Source organism: Paramormyrops kingsleyae, chromosome 12 (assembly GCF_048594095.1).
Source record: "Paramormyrops kingsleyae isolate MSU_618 chromosome 12, PKINGS_0.4, whole genome shotgun sequence".
Lineage (NCBI taxonomy): Eukaryota > Metazoa > Chordata > Actinopteri > Osteoglossiformes > Mormyridae > Paramormyrops > Paramormyrops kingsleyae.
The window spans coordinates 421093-442404 of NC_132808.1; the positions used below are offsets into that span (position 1 = coordinate 421093).

The 21312-nt window shown below is 43.4% G+C and overlaps 1 long non-coding RNA gene across 1 annotated transcript; it reads left to right on the top strand.

Moving 5' to 3' along the window:
• The first annotated feature begins 13894 nt into the window (after window positions 1-13894).
• On the top strand, window positions 13895-15992 carry LOC140577747 (uncharacterized). Its single transcript, XR_011981878.1, has 2 exons — window positions 13895-15350; window positions 15866-15992. It is a non-coding gene; the product is annotated as an uncharacterized lncRNA (long non-coding RNA).
• The last annotated feature ends 5320 nt before the right edge of the window (window positions 15993-21312 follow it).

Below are 21312 nucleotides of genomic sequence, written 5' to 3' on the forward strand. Positions count from 1 at the left end.
CATCAGGCTCAGATACCTGGTTTTCCCATGTTTTCTTGCAGATATGCCCCACTGTGAATTGAACATGAAAACCAGCAGAGAGAACAGCGGCCCTTTCGTCTACAGCAGGGCTGTCCTAACTTTTTTTAGTGAGGGCCACATACAGAAAAATATTCCGAGGGCTGGGCCAACTTACTAGATATCAGCTATGTATGGGGATGCTCGTCGCTAATGGCTGCCTAGCTCTGCTCGTCCCATCCGCCTTTTTGCCCTTTAGTCTGTCCCCTTGTCACTCTCCCGTTCGCAATTACGCACGATTTCGGCGCTTGCCCTGTTATTCCTCCTGATGGCTGCTAATCAACGTAGACCTCGCCCAGCCCTTTCCAGCCCGGAGAAGAAAGTACCCCGCTCTGATGGCGGCGTTGCTGAGGAGGCCCTTTCCCCTCTCCTGGCTCCCTTTCTCGCGGAAATGAAGAACTTCGTTTCCGAACAGGTGAACTCGCTAAATGGCATGCTCCAGCAACACCATTCGGAGCTCCACGCTGACCTGAACTCGCTGAGGGCAGACTTTAAATCCATACAAAAAGAAGTCGCCTCAGTGAAGGCTGTGACCGATCGGCACTCCAGGGAGCTGGCTGATTTTAATAAGGCTCTGCTTTCCCTGGATAACAAAATCACAGAGATTGAGGACCGTCGCCTCAATCTTAAAGTGGTTTGGATTAAGCTAGGGCGCGAAGGGGGCGATATGCGGTCTTTCCTTAATAAGCTCTGGCCGGCTATTTTCCCCCATCTTCCCAATTTCCAGCCAGCAATTGACCGTGCCCACAGGCTGTACGGCCGGTCCGAAACCTCTTCTCGCCCCTATAAGCCAGTTATTTTATTTTATTATTAATGTACTGTTATGTGATGTTTTTTTTTTTTTTTTTTTTTGCTTCTACTACTATATTAATTGGACGTTTGCTGTACTGCTGTTGCCCGGTTCGCTGACGGTTACTCCCATTTGCAGTTTCTTCCTGCTCTGTACACGGGGCAGCAAGCAGTGGCACGGGGTCAGTTTTATTTTACTTCCATTGCTGTTACTCAGAAGGCGGTGGGGATGTGTGCGCGGAGTTAGTGTGTTTTGCGGCTTGGCTTCGGGCGCCACGTGCGTGCAGTTTCCGACATCGGTCGGAGGGGGCGGGAGGGTAGATGTTCTGGACCTGGCAGCAGAACCATTTACCTTTCTATTGTGTTTAATGTTGCTGCTGCGTTGCCGGTCTGGAGCATGGCTTTGGGGAATTTTTGTGTTTGTTTGGGGGGGTGGGAAGGGGGTTTTCCCTGAGACACACTTCCTAAAGTTACGGTTGACCGACCAGGGCATTCAGCCTCTGGTGCATGCCTGGCATATTGAGACTTTTATTTATTTATTTATTTATTTATTTATTTTTTCCTTGTTTACACCTTACTGTCTGTTCTGTTTTGATAATGGTCAATATAAATATAGCTTCATGGAACGTTAGGGCCCTGAATACCCCCGAACAACAACTGTCCAGTGTGACTGAATTTCTGAAAAGGCAGCATGCTGACCTTGCCTTTTTAATTGAGACCCATTTACTCCAGCGAGATGCACTGCGGGCGGCCTCCAGGTTCTACAGGGTTGTCTCCACTTCATCAGCTTCCTCGCGTAGATGTGGGGTGGCCATACTGGTGAGACGGACCCTTCAGATTCATATTCTCAATTCCGGGGGTGATGCTGATGGCAGGTACTGTTATGCCCTCTCCGACCTGGGGGGCAGGAAGGTCTGCTTTGTTGCTGCATACGCTCCCACTCCCCCACGCACCTCATTCTTTCAGGATCTTTCTGACCACCTTCTTAAATTTCAAGACTTCGACTTTGTTATTGGAACTGATGCTAACGCTGTCCATGATCCTGTCCTTGATAAATCTCCCTCTCTCGTGGGTAGCCTTGCTGCCCCCCTCTACACGTTCCCTGTGTAAATTCGTGGAGGTCCTGAATTTGGTTGACTCATTCCGCCTAATTAACCCCTCCGCTAGAGAATTTTCCTTCTTCTCACCCCGCTTCAACTCCCAATCTCGCATAGACTACATCTTTGTTTCTAGATCTGTTGCCCCCGCTGTTTCTACGGCTTCTCTGATCTCTTCTTCTTTATCTGACCACAAGTGTGCTCTCCTCCACTTAGCTGTACCTTCTCTTTCTCCTCGGGCCCCACGATGGAAGCTCAATACTTCTTTGCTTCGAAACTCCAAATATATAGCCTATTTGATCCCTAGACTTGAAGAATTTATTTCAATTAATTCAGGCTCAACTGATGACCCAGTCTACTGCTGGATGGCGATAAAGGGCTTTCTTCGTGACTCCACGGTTGCTTTTGCCAGTGGCCTGGCTCGTGAATGTCACCAGAAGATCTGTGATCTCGAAAGGCGCCTAACTCACTTAGAGAGTGTTCGTCTTGCAGTGATTGATCCGGATCATGAGACCCTCATCTTAAACACAAGGGCAGAGCTAAATGTTCTTCTGTCACGTCGTGCCGAGTTTTTGGTTCATCGCACTAGGTCTCGAAATTATGTCTCGGGTGCTAGGCCCAGTAAGTTGTTGGCTCTCAGCTCCGGCAATGTGACTCTTTCTCCACAATCTCTTCTGTTAGAACCAAGGATGGAGCTCTCACCACTGACCCACAGGAAATTAACAGTAGCTTTTTTCAATTTTACTCAGATTTATTCTCCCCTCCCACTGTCTCTCCACCCTCTGACCCTGATTTGTTTCTTGATTCTGTACCTCTTTCTTGTCTCTCAGGCCCAGAAGCCTCTATGCTCGAGGCTCCCCTTTCGATGACAGAACTTAAAGAGGCTCTGGACTCCATGAGCCCTGGGAAGTCTCCAGGGCCCGATGGCCTCCCTCCTGAACTTCTTTCTGCCTTCTGGAAGCAGCTCTCTACCCCGCTCTTCCACATGCTGAATTCTGCTATTTCTGCCTCCCATCTCCATCCTTCTCTTAATCAGTCCTTGATGACTTTGTTGCTCAAACAGGGTAAGGACCCCTCAGATTGCTCCAGCTATCGCCCATTGTCCCTGATGAATTCAGACATCAAACTGTTTGCCAAGGTGCTTGCCCGTCGACTGCAGGCGGTGATTTCCAAATTGATTCACCCGGACCAAACTGGCTTTATTAAATCCCGTCATGCGGCCGACAACATCTGTCGCCTGCTGCATGTACTTCACGCTGCTCCTTCCTTTCCCTTCCCTGCTGCCCTTCTCTCTCTAGACGCAGAGAAGGCTTTTGATAGGATGAATTGGTCATTTTTGTGGAGAGTCTTGCATAGAATGGGCTTTGGCCCTTATTATAACAACCTTGTCCAGACTCTTTATTCCTCCCCCTCTTCTGTCCTTTTGACCAATGCCAACATCTCTCCTCCTTTTCGGCTTCTTCAGGGGGCCAGGCAGGGCTGTCCCCTCTCCCCCCTACTCTTTAATCTGTCGTTGGAGCCTCTAGCTGCTGCCCTCCGCCACTCAGACCTTATTTCCCCCATCCTAGTGAAAGGTGTCCCTCAGTCAGTTTCTTTATACGCTGATGATTTGCTCCTCTACCTTGGCAACGCTCCTGTGGATCTTCCTCATGTCCTTAACCTATTTCAAACATATGAATCCCTGTCTGGCTATAGGATTAACTGGGCAAAATCCTCTCTCCTTCCATTGAATCCTGCCTGCCACACCTCTTCACTTCCTCCTTCTATTCCCCAGGCGAGGTCTTTCAGATACCTGGGGCTGGACATCTATCCGTCGGTCCCAGAGCTCACAGCTGCTGGCTTCAGCCGCGTTCTCGAGGGCATTAAAGCCTCAATCTCCTCGTGGTCTTCTCTTCCCCTTTCATTTCGGGCTAGGCTGGCCGTTATTAAGATGAACGTGCTCCCAAGAATTAATTTTATTAGTTCCATGCTTCCTCTCTCCCCTCCACCCGGGTACTGGGCCTCTGTCAAGTCTGCTATTTCCACATTTCTTTGGTATGGCAAGAGACCCTCCGTCAGACACTCTACCCTAATCCGCGACCGGTTGGATGGGGGTGTCTCTCTCCCGGACTTCGAATTTTACCACCTTGCTTTTACCCTGAGGCCGGTTTGGAGCTGGATCAGTCCTCCCCAGCATCCCCCTGCCTGGCTTCCTTTCGAAGCAGAATATGCTCTCCCCCATCGTCTAGCCTCTCTTCCTTTCCTCCCTGTTAAATTAAAATCCATCTCTGCCTCCGTCGGTCCGATTATCTCTCAGGCGCTTCACACCTGGAGAAGAGTTGAGAAATTGTTGGGCCCCTTCCCAAAATGGCATCCCAGCGTTCCGTTGCTCCACAATCCTGTCTTGAACATTGGAGGCCGCCCCATCTCTTCCTCGCCGTGGTCTCAGTCGGGTATCTCCACCCTGGGTGACATTTTTGACAGCTCTGGTCTCAAATCATTCCAGTCTCTTATGGTCACATTTAATCTTCCCTCTTCCTCATTTTTTTTCTACCTCCAGCTGAGGTCCATGCTTAGGGCCTGTAATATCTCTTTTTCCTCGCCTCTTCCGCTTCACCCGCTGTGCAGATTTGCTCTGTCCTTTTCCCCCATTTCTAAACCCGTGTCCAGTCTCTATTCCCTCCTCCGCAGATCCTCTCATAAACCTCTCCCCATAATTTCTGTCTGGCAGAGGGAGCTCTCTCCCACCCCTGTCCTATCTTGGAGTGTTATTTTTCATAATATTAAAAACTGCTCTAAAAATCCCAATCACCAGCAAACACAATTTAAGTTTGTTCACCGATTATACCCCACTCCCCGGAAACGCCATCTCATGGGCTTAGAGTCTGACCCCTTATGTCACCTCTGTCCCCTTCAGGTCCCTGGTACCTTTCTTCATATGTTCTGGGACTGTCCTCCAGCGGCTGCTCTTTGGGATTATGTGGCCAGATCTCTCTCTTCAGTTCTTTCCTCTCCCATCCCTCTGTCTCCCGTGGTCCTTCTTCTCCTGGACTTCTCTTCTCTCTCTCTATCTCGCTTCCAGTGGAGGCTCCTGATGTCTGCCTCGTTAGCGGCTAAGTTGTTATTAGCCTCTCGTTGGAAGTCTCCTGATCGTGCCATTCCCACTGTCTGGAAGTCCACCTTTCTTGATCTGCTTCTGCTGGAACTCTCTGCAGCCCGGATTAACAATTCGTCTGCTTCTACGATCCAGAGCTGGCTCCGTGACGTGCAGCTGGTAGAGGACTGGCTGCGGGTCACGTCCTGAAGCTGTATTCCTTTTTTTTTTTACTGATTTAAGTATGTTATCTCTTTTCTCCTCAGTTTTTAGCTGCGCCCTTCGGGGCTGGGTGTGCCGGTGACCATTGTTGGTCTCCTTTGAGGTGCTGTCTCAGGGTGTATTGAGGGGTGGGGTGGGGGTCGAATATGTTTTGTTCTGTTCTGTCTTGTTCTTTAATAAGTTCTAATCTCTTTTGTATTTAAGTTCAATCAATCAAATCTGGTTAATAAATGATAATTATGCTTAATAATTTAATGTGTTTATATCATGCTATATCATGTTTATTTTATATCATAAAATTTAAATGTTCATTTGTCCTGGCTGTCATATGTGTCTTAAATAAATAAGTGTGATTTTTTTACTGTGATTATTGTCTATTGGCTTTTTATTCTTAACCCAGAGGGATTTTAATATTTATTATTGTCTATTATTGTTTGTCTGGTGTGTGTGTGTGTGTACAGTAACGTGGTTTATGAAAACACTTAAAGAGCCAATCATAACGCATTCTTCAGTTACATATGTGTATAAAACCTAACTGTATGGTCCAACCTCCAGTAGAGTTAACAGGAGTCCCATGTTCAGTAAAAGAACGGAAATACTGGAAAGCATCTGACTGGGGATCTCTGATTATATGCATTACCATTGTTGTATGGTGTTCTTCCCACAAAATACTGGAACCACCTCTTCCTTCTTGTTTTTGGAATTTATACTCTGCTTCAGGAAAAGGTTAAACTGGTTGACATTAGTACTGCTGAGAAAGTACTGAAGAAATTTGTTATGGTGTTTGAAAGGTTGTACAGAAAGACGAACATCTCTTAATGTGCATTTGGTGACAAGTGTGAGAAACTGGGGTCCTTTGTGGACCACCTCAACTTTTTCCTTTGAATCTTTTAAAGGAACTCTGTTGAAGTACTTTAATGGAAGCATGTATGTCCAAGATCAAAAGGTTCCTTAGGTGGAGGGATCTCACACATAAGTCTGACAAGTCAATGAAAAATGAATTGGTATATACTGTATACATATTCAGCAGTAGAACAATGTTACAATTGTACACTTCCAAGTACAGCCAATAGCATTTTAAATAAGACTGAAACAATTTCATTTTGACAAATTAGACTAAAGTGCCGCCAGAAGTGTACAGTTTTGTAGCACGTTTTTTAAAGCGTAATTAAATACATCTGTATCGACTCCCTTTAGGTTGGCCTCCCTGCAAAATCTATACAAGTGCAAAGTGTAACCTATTATTATTAGTATGATTACAATGTAGAAGTAGTATGATTACAATGTAGAAGTAAGCACATGAGAATTACAAACATATTCCAAACATACTGTATGAATTGAAAATGATGGAGGTCAAGAAAACTTTCTGAAAGAACTGCTCATTCAATTGCTTTGAAGGCAAATAAAAAGCCCCATTTGACCGCAAACGACCTCCAGGAGGATTTAGCAGACTCTGGAGTGGTGGTTCACCGTTCTACTCTGCAGCGGTACCTGAACAAATGTGACCTTCATGGTCTGCAGGAGAAAACCTTTCCTGTATCCTAGCCACACAATTCTGCATCTGAAGTTTGCAAAGGAACATCTAAACAAGCCTGATGCATTTTGGAAACAAGACCTGTGGACTGAAGAAGTCAAAATAGAACTTTTTGGCCACATTCCGAATTCCAGGAAAAGAACACCTGTCCAACTATTAAGCATGGGGGTGGATCGATCATGCTTTGGGCTTGTGTTGCAGCCAGTGGCACAGAAAACATGTCATTGGTAGAGGGAAGAATGGATTTGAATAAATATCATGCAGCATATTCAAGCAGCAAAAAGTTGAAGTTAAAAAGAGGATGGGTCCTACAATAAGATAATGATCTAAAACACACCTCAAAATCTTCATTGGTATACCTCAAGGTGAAGGTTTCGCCACGGCCCTCAGTCACCCGACCTAAGCATCACTGAAAATCTGTGGATACATCTCAAAAAAGCAGAGCATGCAAGACAACCCAAGAATCTTGCAGAATCAGAAGCCCTTTGCAAGGACGAATGGGAGAAAATCCCCCAAATAAGAACTGAAATATTGAAGGATTGAGTGTAGATGAAAAGCTAAGAACATCAAAGCATAATATTTGAGTGTAGTTCAAATATAACAAATTCATGTCTTTTACGTGCTGAATTCAACATATATTTTGGCAAGAATTTACTTTAAAAGTTTGATTACTTAAGTGTATTCAGGTGATCTGTATGTAGTCGGGGCTGTACTGGTGAGGCTGGGTGTGGTCGGAGTCCGATGTGGGCATGACACACACATAGAGAATGGATACATTTATATTATGCTAATTGTATGATTCTCTAATAGTCTTTTTCAGATGCCCACCAAGTACCAGAATGTTGTTTTATAATTAAAATACTGATAAAAGAATTAAAACTCAATATATTCAAGCATAATACGCTGTAACATTTTATATGACTTGGAAAATGACAGAAAATAATTTTACAAATGAATGAATTAAAGTATATACAGCCACTCTGAATATATACATGAAAAATGCACTGCGAAAAAACTTTTTTTTTTTTCTCACTTGTCGTGTCCGGCAGTTTAGCAAGCAGGATGTTAGTCTGGGTGCCTTATTGTGCCAACACTTTTATTTTAACAAGTGGAGCTTCGGATTTAAGCTCCTCTTGTTACTTGAGGTATACTCTTTATTAATCATTTTTATGTCAATGCGCCACAAAGCCGGAGCTGACTGGGGGGGTTAGTGGGAAAGAGATAGAGAGATAAAGTGAGAAAGGAGAGAAATGGGTGAGACACAGAGGAAGTAGAAAAATAAATAAATACATAATAAAAATAAAATAAGGAGGGGGGTCAGAGAGAGAGACAGGGAAAGAGAAATAATACATAACAAACAGTAGAACAAAAAGGAAAGAGTAATAAGAGGACAGCTTCTGCATCTTGCTGCTTTACACCGTATCATCACACCAGCTGCTGTTTCTGAAAGATAATTCAATTCAATTCAATTCAATTTTATTTATATAGCGCATTATCACAACATTACATTGTCTCAATGCGCTTTACATTTCTGCCTCGTAAGGACCCCCCATTGAGTAAGCCAAAGGCAACGGTGGCAAGGAAAAACTCCCTAAGAGGAAGAAACCTTGGGAGGAACCAGACCCAAAGGGGGAGCCCATCCTCCAGGGGCCGGCAGATGAGTCAAACAAACAAGATGAAATGACTAGGCTAATACAGACAAGATGAAATGACTAAGCTAATACAGGGGTTGAAATATATGTCTCAATGCAGCGGCCGACCGGTGCAGGCACGTGGTGCTTGATGCACGATGGCAGGATTAATAGAGACACAGCCGCAGGATGGATGGCGAGGCATCGTGTTGAGTCAAGGGCAGGCAGGTTGGAGGGTAGTTGCCGGAGGTGGAGGTAGTTGTCTTGCAGGCAGCAGAGGCATAAATTCTTCAACGACATTGTGCTCCAGGGAGCACACCCCAGAAGGGGTGAGGGAGGAAGTAAGAATAATTGTGTATTAGCCAGAGTTGAGGAAACCAGAGGCAGTGCAAGCAAAATGATCGAGTGCAATATTCGTCTAGGCTCCGGCAGATCTGAGTATAGCAGCATGAGAAAGAGGGAGAGACAGGCGGGAACACAGGCATGGGGACTCCCTGAACATCAGCACTCTAGTGTAGAGCCAGAGTGACAGCACTGACGCCTCAGTTTATCCAAAGCCAATGACACCGATCCCCACCCAGCCCATCACCTCATACTGTTAGTCTGACTGGGAGTGAGGGACTAGCTGGAACCAGAACTAGGTTTCCTATACGCTAAGCTATACAAGTGCGTTTATAATCTAGACTTGAAAAGCGAGAGTGTGCCTGAATCCCGCACATCCGCCGGGAGACCATTCCACAGCTGCGGAGCTCTGTAAGAGAATGCTCTGCAGCCTGCCGTAGCCCTGTCTACTTTAGGCACTAAAGTACTAAAGTACTACTTTAGGAACTAAAGATAAGATCCAGGGACACACACAAACAGTATACACACAAAGAAACCAGTGGTACCATTATGACATGGGAATGTGCTTGTGCCAGTATCTGCTTCTGGAATTAAATACGTTAATACCAACGAAGGAAAATAAATATATATGCATAAGCAGACCACCAGGAACACTGTCTAAATATCGTCGTACCCGTATCTGCATCAGAGAGGAGGGAGTGGAAGCCACACACCAACTTTCACACACACTCTCACACACACACACACACACACACACACCCAGACAAGGGGAAAGAGGGATAAAATAGGGGAAGAGAGCCCTAGGCACTCTTGTGTGTGTGTGAGTGTGTGTGTGTGCGCGCATGTCTGTGTGTGTGTGCATTCTAAGTGTATGTGTGTTGGGCTTCATGATTCCACTGGACGTTTCTGAAGATCAGCGCCGCTTCTACAGCTAAACTGAGGCCAGCAGAGTCTAACCACGTCCTTTTAGAGGGGTTGTGTGTCTGAGGTGAGGGTGGATGATAGATAAAAGGAATAAACATTTATCTAATATGTATTAGCAGGCACTTTTATCCAAAGCAACAAACTTCTTTTTGAAAAAGCAGAGTCCCTGGAGCAATTGGAGTTAAGGTCTTTGCTCGAGGGCCCAACTGTGAAGTCGTAGGATTTAAACAGGCAACCTTAGGCTCACAGACACAGCACCGTAACCCACTGAGTCACACTGCAGCCACACAATCACCAGTTAATGCACATGAAACAAACTCTGACCACAGACATGATCTTCACTCACTCTGTCAGGAGATTAGCAAACACAAATCTCTCTTACAGTGTTTATAGAAGCAGAACAAAGAACAATAACTAGGTAGAAATATTACCTCAGACTTAAATGACACACTTTTAACTTGGAAAGCATATTCATTGATGACATGTCCAGATGTTTGAGCTACGATTAATGTGTTTTAACTCTTATCTCAGATTAGAAAAATCATTGAATGCTGCCTCAAAGTACCTGATTATCAATCTAATTACAAAGGGAGGTATAAAATACCTGTAACACGTAAAGCCCAACATTGTGTGACTTTTCTCAATGTAATCAGGTTCACCAGATCTGTGTCTGTGGTCCTTTCAGGTGCCATCATCAAGTGATACTGCTTCAGTTTTGGTGTGAAATGTCTCAGATCATCACCTATACTTGCTTAATACATCACATGATGCCACCCATCCAGTCGCTCTTTAGAACGCCTGTGGCCTTGGCCTGGAGCCGATGTCGTCAGACGGTGCCCAACCTTCTCAGGGTGTTTCGACCCTTATCCGCTACACCCTCCAGTTGGCGGGTCGGCAGTGGTGGCCAGGTCACTGCCCATCAGCTCCAGGCCTCCAGCCCCCCTCCTCCCTTTTAAACCACAACCAACAAGAGGCTCTTTCTGCTGCCTCTCCAATCCTGCGCACAGCTGCCTTACGGTCCTTGCCTGATACGCCGAGTGTAGTGAGCACCGACCATACAGACTGTGCCGGAAACTCTCTACACCCCACCTTTACTGGAAACAGCCACGTTTGCCATCTTTTCTCTCTGCACTACATGATGAGGTCCTGGTATTTCAGATACTTTCTCTCATGGGCCTCATCACAGCCTTCTTCCCATGGGACAGTCAGTTCTACCCGGATGATCTTCTTTGCCTGCTCTGACCAGATGACAATGTCAGGTCTCAAGGTGCTCTGGACGATGGGAGGGAAAATGAGCTTCCTACCCAGGTCAACTATCATCTCCCATCCTTGTGCCCCCTGGAGGATGTTGGTCCTGGTTCTCCTTGCAGAAGATGGCTGCTCCCCTGCCTTGATGAACTGCAGCACTGATGTTTGTGGCTTGAGTGGTTGCGGCCTTCTCCTGGCCTGCTCCAGGAGCTGAGCGCTGAGCACCTGATCATGCCCCCACCTGTATCTCCCCTGGGCCAGAGCTGTTTGACACCCTGCTATAATGTGGGAGAGTGTGCCATTCTTCCCACACAATTTGCAGAGTGGATCCTCCCTCAGGCCCTACATTACCAGGTTTGCAGGTGACGGGAGTGTGTCATATACAGACCTCAGGAGGAAACTCACACAGAACGGTTCCAGCCTCCAGATTTCGGTCCACGTGACCCTCTTTTTTGGGAGGTCCCATCTGGTCCAAGTTCCTTGGGTTGCTAGTTCGACAGCCTTCGCCTTCCGTGTCTCATCTACCTGGTGCCGCACTTCGGCTTGCACCATCTCTCTCCTCTGCTGCACAGTTGCCTTCCCCCACTGGATGAAACGGGAGGTTCCTAGTGTCTGCCGGCCAGTGCAGACATTGCCAATGATATCCCTCAACTCTATGGAGCTTTCAGCTTGCCTAACTGCGGTGTCTGCTACCCACTTGCGGCCTGTTTTTGTTATGACCCCCGCATTGCTGACACGCTCGTCTTTAGAGTCTCTGAGTACCATTGCCACCCTGCACTTGGCCACCTTGAACCCCTCCACCACAGATGAGAATGGAAGATGAAGCTTGCTGACGGGGGTTAGCATGGATGCTCCTCACTAGGATTAGCATGGACACTCTGACTGGGCTCAGCATGGACACTCAGACTGAGTTTAGCATGGACGCTCTGACAGTGGTTAGCATGGACGCTCTGACTGGGGTTAGCATGGACACTCTCACTGAAGTTAGCATGGATACTCTCACTGAAGGTAACACGTACACTCTGACTAGGGTTAGCATGAACGCTCTGACTGGGGTTAGCATAGATGCTCTTCGCTTTAGTTTAGCTAAACGTGGTTCAGCAGGAAGTTAATCTCGGGTAAGTAATTGTAAATTTGGTTATTTTAAAAGTTAAATTTAAAGGTTGTTATCGCTGACGCTGCCGGATAATTTATAATAAAGTACCGATTTAACGCAAGTGTTAATTTAGTGTTTTAGTGTACTCGGCACTTTGTTTTAACTATACGTTAATTAGATCAACTAAAAGTTTAAATATTCTCTATTAATATACTGGGCTGGGAGTAAAGGACGGGGACATAGTGAGTTAGGTAATTATGGGGCCAGCTCAGTGTTGTGTTTGCAAGATGTTTGCCCTTCTGGATGCTTGTGTCCAGTCGGACTTCGTCTGCGAGCGATGTGGGTTAGTTGACTCACTCATGGTCCAGGTTCGTGACCTAGAGGAGCGACTGGCTCTCATCCAGCATAGCAATGAGTTAAAGGAGAGAGTTAATACGCCTTCTAGGGAGACTATGTGTACGTCACAAGCGGGGAGGGGGGAGAATGATGAACAGGTAGGTCGAGAGAGCTGGGTGAACGTAGGTAGTAGACGTAGAAAAGGGCGTACACAGTTCACAGAGGCGGCATCACCTGAAGTAACGGTTTCTAACCGCTTTCAGGTGCTTCCAGCTTTAGAGCCGGAGGAGACTGGGGAGGCAGGTGGGCCCTTGGGCACCAAGGAGCCACCTAACCCCAGTAGGAGGGAGGTTGTGGTAGTAGGGGATTCAATTATAAGAGGTGTAGATAGTTATGTGTGCACCCGTGATAGAGGGTCCCGTACGGTGTCTTGCCTGCAGGGTTCGAATTACAAAGTGGCTTTCGGGGGAGCCGTATTTACCGATCCTCCCTGACTGACTTTAACGCTTTTGGTGCATGTTCGGGCATTTAAAACAATAGGTTTACAGTAAACCTATTGTTTACTTAGTAAACCGTTTACTTCAAAACGCAAGCGTCAGTCAGTGTTGTCAGTGTTAGGGCAAACAGCTCTGTCCACGGTTCTGAATCAACCGCGCTTAGGCCTACATCATGCAAATCATGATGAAAACAGAATAACTCACATAACTACGGAAGAGGATTAGGGCCACCATGAAAATATTATTTGAATTCTGACTTTAATCTCAGAATTCTGACTTTTTTCTCAGAATTCTGACTTTAATCTCAGAATTCTGACTTTAATCTCAGAATTCTGACTTTTTTCTCAGAATTCTGACTTTAATCTCAGAATTCTGACTTTAATCTCAGAATTCTGACTTTTTTCTCAGAATTCTGACTTTAATCTCAGAATTCTGACTTTTTTCTCAGAATTCTGACTTTAATCTCAGAATTCTGACTTTTTTCTCAGAATTCTGACTTTTTTCTCAGAATTCTGACTTTTTTCTCAGAATTCTGACTTTTTTCTCAGAATTCTGAGATTAAAGTCAGAAATATGGGTACCTGTAAGGCACCAACTTCAGTGAGAGAGCGGTTTTGTTATGCAGCAGAGGAACCACACGCTGATCGAAAATGTCGGCATTAAGTGAGTTTTTGCGGGCTCGAGGGGTTTCGGAAGAAGCTATGTCAATAATGGAAGAGCAAAAGGTGAGTGAAAAACAGATATGTGATGGTTTAGTGGCTTGCATTTGTTGAAAACATAGAATAGCAAATACCGATATGAAGGATAAGTGCAGGTACTACCATTAAGCCTACTGCTAATTAGTCGGTTTTAGTGTTGTGCATGAACACGCTCATTAGCAGTGATCTTGGGACACCTACGGAACCTTTTTCAGCTAAAGAACATGAATGAATGACGTGAATGTCGATGCAGCAGCTACCGCTGCGATGTGTGTCGCTATATTCTGTGCCGCTAGCTAGCTGTCCCTGATGCTACTCCTCGATCTACACCCGTGGCCTGTACTACGAAATCAGATTTAGCCTGGAGTTAATTTGCGAACGCTGGGTTGACAAGATCGGGTTGTCTCAATCGGTACTACGACGCCAGTTAAGAGGTCGATTTGTTACATCGGTGTTAACTGCACTGGAGTTTGTGCGCGTTTGCATAAATGGAGAACGTTACGTTCAGCAGTGCAAATCACCGTTTGACTCTTGGCGCGATGTCCATGTTTCACGGAGGAAGACTGCATGCTAACTATACAGGGATATGAGGAGCTTATATCAACGCCACAAAGAAAGTCTAATAACACTGCAGCCAGCAAAAGCAGGCAGGCTTGTTGGCAACGTATTGCCGACCGAGTAAATGCATAAGTACATTTTCATGGTAATTCACGTGGTCTAAAATATCTCACGACCGAGTACTAGACTATGACTTGTTTTCTGGAAAAAAAATTAAAAACTGTTAATAAATACAGAAGCTCACAGATGCGACACAATTCAGAAGTCACCTATTATTTGTTGTTAGGTAACGTAATGCTCCCTAAAGTTCCATTACTGTGATAATGTAATGTAAACCTAATGTTAACAATAACTTAACTGATCCGATTTCAAATGCAATAGTAGTGGAAAGCGTACGTGGCAGCAAATAAAATATAAAAACATCATGTCAAGTGGTATTGCTATGTATTTATATTTCTACTCATTATGGAAGATTTGTTGTGTATAGCCTCCACTTAATAGTGTGTTTCTATGTTTTACAGCTAATAAGAAAAAGGTGTCTGTTAATATTACACTTAATAGAAGGTGAGCCATTGTTTAACAAAAATGATTTACAACAGGACAAAACAGAAGCATATTTGAAGTGGGAAAACAACTAGGAACCACATGTCATCGCGGTTAAGTTATTAGCCTCGTATTGTTCATCTGTTCATCACTTTAAGAATATTTTGCTGGTACGTGCCATAAGGAAGGTACGTGCCGTAAGTTTCGAGAGGATGCCTACAGGTTCTCCGGACTTCCTGCCCTCGTCGCCATTCGCCGGTTGCTCCCTTCGGCTCCGCCCTCTCGGACCTGGCCACGCCCCTCCCGTCTCCGGCGCTGCTTTCTGTTTCCTGCTTGCGCAAAGATCAAGGCCACAGCTCGGAAGTCGGAACCTCGAGAGCTCTGCTCATTGTTTTTGATTATTGTGGCTTGTTTTATTGGTTTTGGACTTGGTGTATGACAGTTTTGGTTATTGGTTTCTGATTTTCCGTTTTGTACTTTCGCTTTTGGTTTGATTGCTTTTCTGGTTTGACTATTCTTTTGCTCGCCCCTTCGGACACTGTCGCTTTAGATTGTGTGTTTGCTGTGTGTGTTTGTAACTTGGTGCGTAAGAAATGACTGCCTTTTTTGTTTTGCGAGACGTGGTGATTTATTGTACGCTTGGTTAAGGAGATAGGTTTAGTATTGTTGTTTCGTTTCCACTTGTTTTTGTTACACTTAGGTTTAGGCCACTTAAAATTAATAAATAGTTTTACATGACTCAAACTTCTAAAATATTGGTGAGTAGGGGATTTTATATTTTTAGCGAAAAGACGATCGGCAACAGAGATATACTAAAACTAGAAAATTAAACTTTAATTTGTCAGTATCTCAACATTTTAAACTCTCAACAGTTCAAACAATTACAAGAAAAGAGAAACCTTCAAAACAAATGCCTAGTCTAAGTGTTTAATGGTCTTGCCACAGAATGGCCCAATAAAAGCGTCCTCCTGACAATAGCAAAACAACAGCACTTCCATTGTTTCAATGTTGAATTCACTATTATTGGACCACCCTACAAGAGACTACTTGCTCACAGTGCACAGGATATCAGGATTTGGCACATTGACGATCTCTGACAGTTTTTGAGGTGAAAAAAACGGATTTTTTGAAAAATATAAAATATAAAAAAAATCGAGGCGGCACCAAAAAATTGAGGCGGGCGGCCATGTAAAACAATTTATTAATTTTAAGTGGCCTTAGCTTAGTTTGGATTGTGTTCATTAGATGTATTTTGTTTATTTTGGCCACTGTCACTCCTGAAGTCTGTTGCACCTACGGTTGTGAAATGTCTGTGAATAAAATATAAAAAAAAACTATAAAAAAAGATCACGTTGTGTCTCGTGTTCCCTTTTTCCGTTCCCGTTTGTCTTGTCATTCCCTAACGCAGGGTTCTTCAAATCTAGACCTCGATTCCAAATCCAGACCTTGTTTTCAGTTCTCCCAGGTAGTTAGTTTAATAATTACTGATTCTGATTGGTCAGAGGCTTCACACCTGACTGACAGGTAAAGGGAGGCTGGAAAACCAGCAGTGCTCGGACCTCGAGAACCGTGATTTGAATAACCCTGCCCTAACCCTTTCCCTTTCCTTTCTGTCGATCCCTAACCATAGACTGGGGATCGCAACATTGCTAAACTCTCAAGGGGATTAGAACAGCAGGGTGCTGTTGGTAATATAATCTAGTAATTATTTTTGACAGCTAGGTAGCAGGTACACTTTTTATTCACCCAAAAATTTTAGATGCATGAGATACTTTCAGAGAGCTGCTGTGCAAAATATTTATAATTTTGGAATCGCAAACACAAAGTTGGAGAGAACTGAAAAGCAGCACAGATTGTAATCATATATTTTGAGTGACCAGACTTCTTCAGGTAATCTATTGGAACCTGTTACTTAGTGTGAAATCTCACATTGAGTGGGTTTAACACTCCCATACCCTTTCTTTTTGAAGCCGGAGAGGCAGATGTCCTGGTTATTGGGGGGGGGGAAATATACATTTGTATAAATAAAATGCATGTTTTATTAATACCTTTATTTTTTCTGTTGTTTCATTATTGTACTGATACCTGCATAGAAAGCTCTCCAGCAAATTAGTCTTTTCTTCCTTCTTCCATGCAGATTGACAGTGAAGTCATTGGGCTGATGGATGATGCAACTCTGGCAAATTATATCCCTTCCTATGGAGACCGAATTGCTCTCTTCAATTTCTGCAAAACTACAAAACCTCTTTCAAAACGAAAAGAGGGGCTTTTGGAAAAACTTCGTGATAAAATGAAACTCAGAAAGGAAAGCAGAAAGGAAAACATATCAGAACCCCACACAAGACAAACACAGACAAAAAAGCTGAAAACAACACGAAATATAGAGATAGGATGGATTCACAAAGACGGTAAAATAGCTAAGCAAGTAAGGGCAAAACAAGGAGGTGGCACCAGAAAAATTCCAATGGCAAATGAAGCTGGATTAAAAGACATCCTTCAAGAAGGAAAGAAGCTTTTCTTTCCTGATGGAGTATCTCCTAAAGGTTCTGAATCAGACTTTGAGTTTGAGGTGTGGGACTTTAAACAGAACTACCTTTCTGATGAAACTTGCCAGTCTATTGGCACTATGTATGAGACCGCAAAGCTGACCATGTTACGTTTTTACATTGCAACCACGCCAAAAGGACTTGAAGATGATGCCAGCGGGAAATCTGAAGTGATCTTTGTCTCAGCACACAGTGCCAGTGATATTAGTACAGCAGATTTACAAGTGGGAGATGTCATGGGAGATTTTGATGGAGTCCAGCTTGGTTTAGAAGTGTCTATTGATTCTGAAATTGCATTTGCCCCCCTTTATGATGCTGAAGAAGACCTAGAGGACACACTGATCTATGAGGGTCTTCTTGTGCCTGCAAGTCCACCTCATCCAGAGGATGTGATAACGATCACTGTACATCATGCTAACACTTTACATGATATGATTACTGCTTTCTCTGATCCTGAGATTTTGAACAAAGCATTAAATGTGAAACGCATACTTCCAGACAACCAAGAAGAAGCAGGCAGCGGATCTGGAGTATTAAGAGATGTCCTCAGCTGCTTCTGGCATGAATTCTATGAGCGTTGCACACTGGGTACAACGGTTAAAGTGCCCTTCATTCGCCATGATTTTCCTGCTGAAACATGGAAGGCAATTGGTAGAATCCTATTGATGGGTTACCAGAATTGTCAGTATTTGCCTAACAAACTTGCACTCCCCTTCCTTGAACAGGTTCTTTTCAACAGCGTGTATAGTAATATTAAAGAACATTTTCTCCAGTTTGTTAGCAGCCAGGAACGTGAGGTTTTGAAGCAAGTGATGAGTGATTTCTCCACAGTTGACTCTGATGACCTTGTGGAAGTTCTTGACAGCTATGGCTGCAGAAGAAGAATCACAGCTGAGACTCTTTCTACAATACTTGATGAAATAGCACACAAAGAGCTGATCCAGAAACCCATGTTTGTCATTGACTGCTGGAGGGAGATCACCCATAATCATCTCTCCCTTAGTCCAGAGGCACTGAAAAAGTTGTTCTCTGACTTGCAGCCAACCTCAAAAAAGGTCTGTCAGCTGCTGAAATTTGCAGCTGATTTAACTCCCAAACAAAAGGAAGTGGCAAATCATCTCAAAAGATTCATTAGAGAGCTAGATGAAAACAAACTTCAGAAGTTTTTGCGGTTCTGCACTGGATCTGATCTCATTGTTGCAGACAGCATCTATGTGGAGTTTAAAGAAATGACAGATTTCACAAGGAGACCAGTTGGGCACACATGTGGCAAGATTCTGCATGTAGCCGAAAGCTATGAGAATTTCCCAGATTTCCGCTCAGAATTTAATGCAGTTCTTGAAAGCAATGTCTGGATAATGGACATTGTTTAGATTCCTACAATCATTGCCATAACAATACACTGTTAAGAGTATTATACATTTGATTTCACTGTGCATTGTGCATCGTGCAAATTATTTTTGCATTAGTCACACTTGAAAAATGCTTTATAAGCCATTTCTGGGTTAAATTCAGTTCAGGTCTGTACCGTTTGGATACTTGCTGCTAAAATACAGTTTCCTAGTTAGTGCAAGTAAGTTTTAAGTGTATTTAGTGTTTTAAAGTCTTTATAATAAATTCCTAAGCTATTCTGATGACTTCTCAGATGTCACATCACCTTGATGACAGGTCTTGTTAGCCAGCCCACTTGATGACAGATTTTACAGTATCTTGGGACACCATAATTCTGGTTCTTCTTTCTGAACAGACCATGTCTTCTGTGAATTCCTTTTGAAGTAAAGACAGTTATTGCTCCTATGCACCAAAACTGTTGTTATGCATGAAACTATAATTCTTTGTTATTGAAATAAAGTCTGAAGTAGTATATGATTAAGTCATCCAAATCCAGCATTACAGGCATTGTTGTGAGCAGAATCACAGGCACTATATAATGCAGTCTGACAAATTTGAGTTTTCATTACATGTCTTGTTGATCATCCAAATTGATCATAGCAACATCGAGGGGCTGTAATTGTCCAGTCATTCTTATTCCAAATTCTTATGTTCTCAGGTATAGTAACTTTATTTTTACATCAGAAACAATTTTCTGATTGCGTGTTCTTAAGTACTCACACTTGTTTTAATTCTACACCATGTTTATGGTTGACTCTAGAGATATGTTGTGATAGCCTATGCTTTTTTATTTTTTGATATTTGACATCAGGTTGCTGATGTAGAAGATATGTTCAAGAGGCTCTATATGACCATTTAAGTTTACCATTTTATTTTTAACAATCAAAATGAAATTGTATGGTTCACATAATACAGCAAGCATTTTGTGGAATTTCACATGCAGGAAATGTTTTTGGCCCCTGAGCATTATTTTAGTTGATGTCTTATAAAGCCTTTGAAACACTAAAAATGTTGCATTTGCATTTTAAACGAAGCCAGTCATTCTGATTATACCCTTGTTACAAAACAGACAATACGTTTATAAGATTTAACCAAGTTATTATTGGCATTACCAAGAAAATCCTATTTTTTTATGGAAACTTTTGATGTTAATAAAATGTTACTTGTACCACCACATTTGTCAGGCCTTCAGTTAAATGTTGATCTAATGTTTATTATAAAACAACATGTCCATAAGGGTAAAAATTGATGGTGTAAACAAAGTTTAAAAATACAGTTGTTTAATAATAAAGTATTATATAGTAATTCCTATTGGACAAAAATGTCAGAAACCTATTAGCTTGCATTAAAAGCAATTATGAAAGAGGCTGTCCACTTCACAAATGAAATGCACACTGCATTGCATAGACATTTTTATTTTATTTTTTTACCCCTGTCGTGTCCGGCAGTTTAGCAAGCAGGATGTTAGTCTGGGATTAGTTAGCTTCGGATTAAGCTCCTCTTGTTACTTGGGATATACTCTTTATTAACCATTTTAGATTATTGCGCCACAAAGCCAGAGCTGACAGGGAAAGTTAACTGAGGTAGAAGAGATAGAGAGAGGAAGAGAGGAGGGAGAGAAAGAGGAGAGAGAGAAGAAGAAGAAAAATAAATAAATACACAAAAAAATAATTAAAAAATGGGTAGGGGTTCAGACAGAGAGAGAAAAACAGGGAAAGAAAAATAATACATGACAACTTAAGAAAAAGTAGAGCAAAAAGGAAAGAATAACAAAGGGACAGCTTCTGCATCTTACTGCTGGGCATTGTGTCATCACACCAGCTGCTGTTATCTGAAAAATAAGATCCAGGTACACACACAAAAAGTATACATACAAAGAAACCAATGGTACCATTATGATGGGGAATATGCTTGTGCCAGTATCTGCTTCTGAAATTAAATACATTAATACCAAAGAAAAAGATACATAAGCAGACCAACAGGAACACAGTCTGGATATCGCCGCACCAGTATCTGCATCTGAGAAGAAAGAATGGAAGCCAAACACACACACACACACACACACACACAACCAGACAAGGAGAGAGAGGGATAAAATAGGGCAAGAAAGCCTTAGGCTCTCTTGTGTGTGCGTGTGCGTGTGTATGTGTGTGTCTATGCGTGTGCGCGTTCTATGTGTATGTGTGTGGATGTGAAAGTGTGTATGTGTGTGTGCATATATACGTGTGTATGTGTGTGCATGTGTGCATGTTTGTGTGCTGTGAGTGTATGTATGAGTGTGCAGGTTAACATGGAATGATTCCCAATGGGTGTGCGAGGCCACAACAACGGCGCCCTGGACCCCCCCAGACGGCCAGGAGAGCCCCGAGCGATCATGCACCCAGTCGCCCCACAGCAGCCAGGTACCCGGGCCCCCCGCCACCGGAGGGCTGCGTGCATAGACATTCTGATAAAAAGGCTCTATGATTACCAGTAACTGGCTGATTTAAATGTGCAGTCAATTATTTTAACAGCACCAGGTGCCAACTTGTCACCATTACATAGAGTTAGGGATTTACCGATAAGAACAGATTTCAAGTGTTAAGGAAAATATGACACATGAAGTGCTTCCACTGAAAATCATACACAATGGCCATCCAACTGGCCTTTTTTGGTATAACCATGACCTGGACAACTGAGACTTTCAGACACTTATCAGCTAACTAGTCAAATTCTGTGTTGTTAAAAAAG